The sequence below is a fragment of the Castanea sativa genome, chromosome 2 (assembly GCF_040712315.1).
Source record: "Castanea sativa cultivar Marrone di Chiusa Pesio chromosome 2, ASM4071231v1".
Taxonomy (NCBI): Eukaryota; Viridiplantae; Streptophyta; class Magnoliopsida; order Fagales; family Fagaceae; genus Castanea; species Castanea sativa.
Window position 1 is genome coordinate 1,890,124 of NC_134014.1, and position 6,749 is coordinate 1,896,872.

The window sequence follows — 6,749 nt, forward strand, 5'->3', positions numbered from 1 at the left end:
AGGGGTACGGGTGGGTTCCAATAACTACTTCTTTTGGCCTTTGAACCTACAAAATCTCAAGTAGGCCTGACAATTTCTCACTGCCCTAACCCATCCCACCCCGCAAAAGTTTTTTCTTGCCTTGCAAAGGTGGTGGGGCAGGAATGGAGCAAGATTTGTTTTTTTCCTACACATTCGGGTGGGGTGAGGATGGGTTTAGGCTTTTTAGCCCTACCCCACTCTATTAGTATTAAAAGCTTAGTTTGAATTACTAAGTATTTAAATGCATGAATATTAAGATTTTCTTATTGTGATATTATCTTGTTAAACACTTAAGATAATATTATTTAGTCCTTATTAGAAATTATTTTGATAATTTAATTGTAATTTTAAGTATATTTATATTAACGAAACAAGTTTTAAAAAACTTTAATAGCTATGTAGCAAGGTGTGACATATTAATATGAAGTAAAGTTTTGCAATGCGGGGCGGGGCCTTGCGAAGCCCCAAGGGGTGGGGATGGGACAAGGAAATTTGCCTCGCCATGTAGGACGGGGCGAGAATGGGGCAAGACAAAACCGTGCAGGGCGGAGGTGAAGACCCCATCCTTCGGCCTCATCCCACCCCATTGCCATCCCTTATTCAAAGATGTTATATGATTATTATATATTTTGTTTATTTGTCAAAAAATAAAGGATTGACTATTTCCCTTTCTAATTGCTTTAAGAATGTTTTTCATTTTCATCCATGCTAGTCGCAAACCTACACAAACTATAGGAAAATGTAATATAATTATTTGATAAGAAAATAATGTAAAATTTGTAGGTTAAATAGTGCATGTGTTATATAAAAGTATTTTCTATTTTTATAAGTTTTATGTAATGGAACATATAATGATTTTTGCATTCAACAACAATACATAGTAGTATATATAGAAATGAAGATGATGTTATTATAAGGGCTTGTTATTACAGAAGGAATATGTGCCTCATCTAGAAAAAGATCTAAGACAGAAGAGGAAGATAGGGGGCACGAAAGTGAGAGAGCTTGATAAAGGAGCGATGTTCCCAAAAGACAACATTGCGGGAGATACGAAGATAATAAGAGATAGGATCATAACACCGATACCTCTTTTGAGTTTCGCCAAAGCCAAGAAAACAACAAAGCCTTGACTAAGGCTCAAGTTTGTTATGCTCATGTAGTTGAAGAATAACGAAACAAGCAGAACCGAAGGAGCAAAGGTGGTGATAGTCTAGAGGTGACCCAAAAAGGTGTTCATATGGAGTTTGATTTTGGATAACAAGACTTGGAATGCGATTAATAGCATGAACAACATGAAGAGCAATTTCGCCCAAAAAAGGAGTAGGAACTTTGGTAGAGAAAAGGAGAGCACGGACAGTGTCAAGAATATGATGAAGTTTTCGTTCAGCTCTACCATTTTGCTGAGAGGTACCTGGACAAGTTAGATGATGAACAGTGTCATAAGAATGCAAAACAGCTTGGAAAGCATATTGAGTGTACTCAAGAGCATTATCAGATCAAAATTTTTTGATTCGTTTGGAAAATTGAGTTTCAACCATTTTTGCAAAATTAGAATGTACTTACAATAATTCAAAACGATATTTCATATGAAAAATCCAGCAATAGCAGGAATAATCATCAACAAAGACAACAAAATATCGAGATCCACCAATACTAGAAACAGAGGAAGGCCCCTAAACATCGGAATGAGTTAGGTCAAAGATATCAGTGGACATTGATTCACTAGTATTGAAAGGCAAAGCTAGTCGTTTTCCTAACTGACATGAAACACAATCAAAATTTCCTGCAGACACTGAACCTAACAAACCTCTAGAAGCCAAGTGTTGTACCTGAGAGGAAGATGTGTGACCAAGTCAAGCATGCCAAAGTGCAAGGGAAGGAATAGAAGCAACTGTAGCAGCTATAGCAACAGAAATAAGAGCAACAAGTGGAAGACAAAGGTTGTCCATGGGAAACATACGCCCAACTCTGGGATCGGTCCCAAGCTCATGTCCAGTCCTCGGATCTTGCACAATACACCCAGAATAATCAAAAATAATGCAATAACCCAACGAAACTAATTGTCTCACTGAAAATAAATTATAAGAAAGGTCAAGCACATTAAAGACCCCAGGAACCAAGAGGTTGGAGATCGAAACGGAACCTATATTATGACCAGATATTGTGGAACCATTTGCTGTGCAAATATTAAAAGGGTGTGGTGTAGGTTTAAGGTTAGAAAATAAGGACGAGGGAGGTGTCATGTGATTGCAACAAGCAGAATCCATAAGCCAAGAGGAAGGAGACATACCAGATAAAGCTAAGAGAGAAGATGAATAAAATGCATTACCAACCATATGAATGACATTAGCAATGATGTTTTTAAGGTCATCTCTGGAAATGGTGAAAGTGGATCCAAAGGACTTAGACTATGCAGAGACGGGAGCCATGGGTTGGACACTCTCAGTGTTAGCAACCGTAACAGTAGAAATGGAAACTGTTGATTTATTATGTTAATAACAAGTCTTAATATTATAGCCAAAACGTTTACAAAAATTGCAAAAACGTTTGTTGGATTGTCGGTGACAATTGTTGCAATAAAAAGAAGACATGTCCTTATTCTTCATTTAGAAGAAAAATATGCAAAAATGGACTACAAAAATGAAATTTACGTGAAAAACTGGGTAAAGAGCACTTGAACTGAAAAAAGTCAACTTTGGGGAAAGTCAACGATCAACGGCACTGTTAACTCACTGTGACGATGTAAGCAGCTGACGTAAGCAACTGACTGGTGATGACATGGCCTGATGATGTAAGCAATGATGTGGAGTGATGATGTCAGCTATGGCTTACGTGAATGCTAACGTGGCAGTGATGATGTTAGAGATGACGTTAGTAGGTAACCCAATGGCGTGTGGGGCGCGTGAGGCGCGAGGATCAACTTGTCGAAACTTTGGGCGGCGCATGAGGGTGTGTGGGGCCTCTGATGACTGTCAAGTTTCTACCAAGTAGTAGATCCGCGGAGGACGATCTTAGTGGTACCTGCAAAAACACAATTAGGGCAAGGATCACGGTGGCGACGATATGGCAATGTCTCGAAACTCTGAACGGCGACGACTGCAGGTCCGAAACTAGAGACGATAATTGAGATGCGTCAAAGGTTTAACGGCGAATGGTTGCAGTAGTAGTTGTAACAGCAGAAGCAATTATGAGTCTAGAATAACACCAATAAGAGACAAGACTATGAAGAAAAAGTCAGAGCAATGTCTCTGATACCATGTTAGAAACACTAAATAAGTGTATTGTATTTCTCAAGAAATAGAGTATATATGAGTGACTTTATATAGGAGGCAGAGTGTGCAGTTCAAGTAAGTGTGTTATACAAGTAAATAAGGTTGGCCTAAAGCTCACATACACATTAACACTACCAAAGGTACCTTCAATAGATTTTGCCATGGGCTATCCTTTGCCCCTGGCTCTCTTGCTTTCTTTGCATTTAATGACACAGATTAGCCCAAGAAACTTATTGACTGGCCCTCAACCACAGGCTTTGTCATTTTCTTAGGTAACACTCCTGTTACTTGGTTTACAAAGAGATAAGCAACCATAACTCACTGTATGGAACTCTGGCAACATTGGCTAAAGATGATACCAAAAGACGTTGGTGATTTTCTTTCTTATAATTATGTTCTATGGTTCGATAATATCTCCACCTTAGCCATTGCTTCTAATCTTATTTTCACATAGGAACAAACCATATTGAGGTTAATTATCACTTAATGAGGGAAAAGGAAAGTTCATGTCTAGGCTCGATCCGTTAGCAAATCCCATCACTTAATTTATTTTTTGCTATACTTTAGTTTATTGGTGATTTGTTTGTGCTATCACACGTTTATATCATTGTTATGAATACCGTTTCGGACCCCGTTTCGGCGGCACCGGCCTATTTCGGCGTACCGTTTCAGAGTATTTCGAAGTTACGATATTTTATAATAAAATATATATATTATTAATAAAAAAACCTATATAAATTATTAAAGGTTTTAAAGAAGTTATAAGTACATATTTCAACTAATATGTAATCTTTAAGTCCAAATAATAATAATAATAATAAGTATCAGTTAAATCATGTATAAAATATAATAAGAGTAATAATATGAAAAAAAAAAAAAAAAAACTTGAAGTTAATATTGGAGGTTGGAATAGTGAAAGAGGGTAAAAGCTCCCACATTCATTTTTATTGTTAATCACGTGGGGCACACAAAAACAAAACAAAGAAAAATTTCAAATTTTAAAATACAAGTAACAAAAGGGGAGCATGTCGGCTGGCAAAAACTAAACAAATAAAAAAAATCAAAACAAAGAACATAGCAATTAATGAAGAGTAAGGAGGCTCACAAGTAGTCCCATACATTACCTTTACAGCACACAAATAAAAAAGGAAAGGCAGAGTGGCAGCCCGCAGCAGGACCGAAACACACCAGAAGAAAAAATAAAAAAGAGAAGGAGAAAAGAAGGGTCCGAAACCCACCAAAAGAAGAAGAAAAAAAAGAAGAAGAAGAAGAAAAAAAAAGAAAAGAAAACAAGAAGCAGAAGGGTCCGTAACCAAGAAGAAGAAGAAGGTATGATTTTTTTTTTTTTTTAAAAGCCAAAATCTGGTACCAGCTGAAATTTGTATTTCGGCCGAAATTGGACGGAATGGCCGGAACGCCCCGAAATAGGCCGAAATTTGACCCGAGGTGGAACAAGGGGTATTGTGGTACCGGTTTGCATGCCGGTACGAAATATTCCGGCCGTTCCGGCCAGAATGGAATGGAATCAATAACAATGGTTTATATGTTAAATTGGTTAATTAATTAAACTAGGCTAATTAATCAATTAATCTATTGCAAGGGGTCAATACGTTTTTGGCCTATCAATCTCTAAGCAGGGAAAAATCTTCAACACTAACTAATATGAAGAGAGAACAAGAGAGGGGAAATGGCAAGAATATACCAGAAGATTTGGTAGTCGTTGGTTCTAGAAAACCATTAAATCCTAACCATTAAAAGTATTTAGTACTCACCCTGAGGTCAATACATGATAAGTTCAAACCATTCGACTTAGAGAATTTACGCAAAACAGAGTTGTATTGCATATCCCCAGCTGCAGCCTACAATGGTGGACCACTTCATTGATGAGGACAGAGTCAACATACTTGCAGCTTCAGTCATTTCAATTTCAAAGATACTTTCAACATAAACTTTAGTTGTGGGTTTCCCAAAGCAACGTTAAAACTTCAAAATGGCATTGAAGAGGTCCAATTTGATTGCTTTCATCAAATATATAAGCTCCTTACTTCTCTTTTCAATATTATATAAGCTCAATTTCTTAAATAAATTTCTGCCATCTTTGAATATAAAAAAAATACGGCTAGTAGTGGTTAAAGAATGGAGAACCCATTAAATAAAAAATTGTGATTAAGGTTGAAAAATTGCCGAGTCTATTATGCTTCGTTTGTTAAAAATCAATTGACCGGTTCACTGACTCCTATCTATAAATAGACATATCCCCATATGCTATGCTTCCCACCCCTCACCAAAGCAAGAATACGCAGAGTACTCTACTAGAATCTCAAATATGAAGAAAGTTGTTTCTTACCTTGTAACTGTGGCCCTTTTGGCTTTGGCATCCTCCCTTGCTTCTGCCTATGACCCTAGTCCTTTGCAAGACTTTTGTGTTGCAATTAACAACACCAATTCTGCTGGTACGTACATAATCTTGTTATTATTAGCAGTAGTAGTATTATTATCACTTTCTTTTGAAATCATTATAAGTTCTACACATTGATGAAATTATGCTCGCCGGTTATATCATCTCTATCACATTTTTTTCCCCTACATGACATGTTGTCAATTGCTACAGAACTATCTAATTTGTGACAATAACAAACTTTTCTTTGTGCAGTTTTTGTAAATGGAAAATTTTGCAAGGACCCAACACTTGTCACAGCCAATGATTTTTTCTTCTCTGGACTCAATATTCCTGGAAACACAGCTACAAATAAAGTCGGATCAAGTGTCAATCTTGTGAACGTCGATAAATTACCAGGTCTCAACACTCTAGGCATATCTTTGGCTCGCCTTGACTTTGCACCATATGGTTTGAATCCACCTCACACTCACCCTCGCGGAACTGAGCTTTTGGTCGTCATAGAGGGTACTCTCTTAGTTGGATTTGTCACATCCAATCCAAACAAACTCTTCACCAAAGTTCTAAACAAGGGAGACGTCTTTGTATTCCCTATTGGTCTCATTCACTTCCAATTCAACATAGGGCAGACCAATGCCGTTGCCTTTGCTGGTCTTAGCAGTCAGAATCCTGGGTTGATCACCATAGCAAACGCAGTCTTCGGATCCAATCCTCCAATCAATCCTGATGTTCTTGCCAAGGCCTTCCAGTTGGACAAGAATGTTGTTGAATATCTTCAGAAACAATTCTAGTCAAACCACAATTAGGAAAAATATTTATAATAGGAATGATGAACCATTACATAGCAGAGTTTGATTAAAATTTTCCTTGTTTCCCAACCTGTATTGCCATTAAAATATTTATTATCAAATAAAATTGTCTTATGATTTTTTTGTTTGTGTCATGGTGTCATTGCAAATACGGAGAAATTAGTGAACGACTAAATCTTGATTACACCTTTGATCCACAATGATTGAAATTACAAGAACTTACATATAAAACTGATCAAAATCGTATTA

At 37.0% G+C, this 6,749-nt stretch overlaps 1 pseudogene; it reads left to right on the top strand.

Annotated features, from left to right (window-relative positions):
* Positions 1 to 5,572: 5,572 nt before the first annotated feature.
* LOC142625698 (germin-like protein subfamily 1 member 7) lies at positions 5,573 to 6,512 on the top strand (annotated as a pseudogene).
* The last annotated feature ends 237 nt before the right edge of the window (positions 6,513 to 6,749 follow it).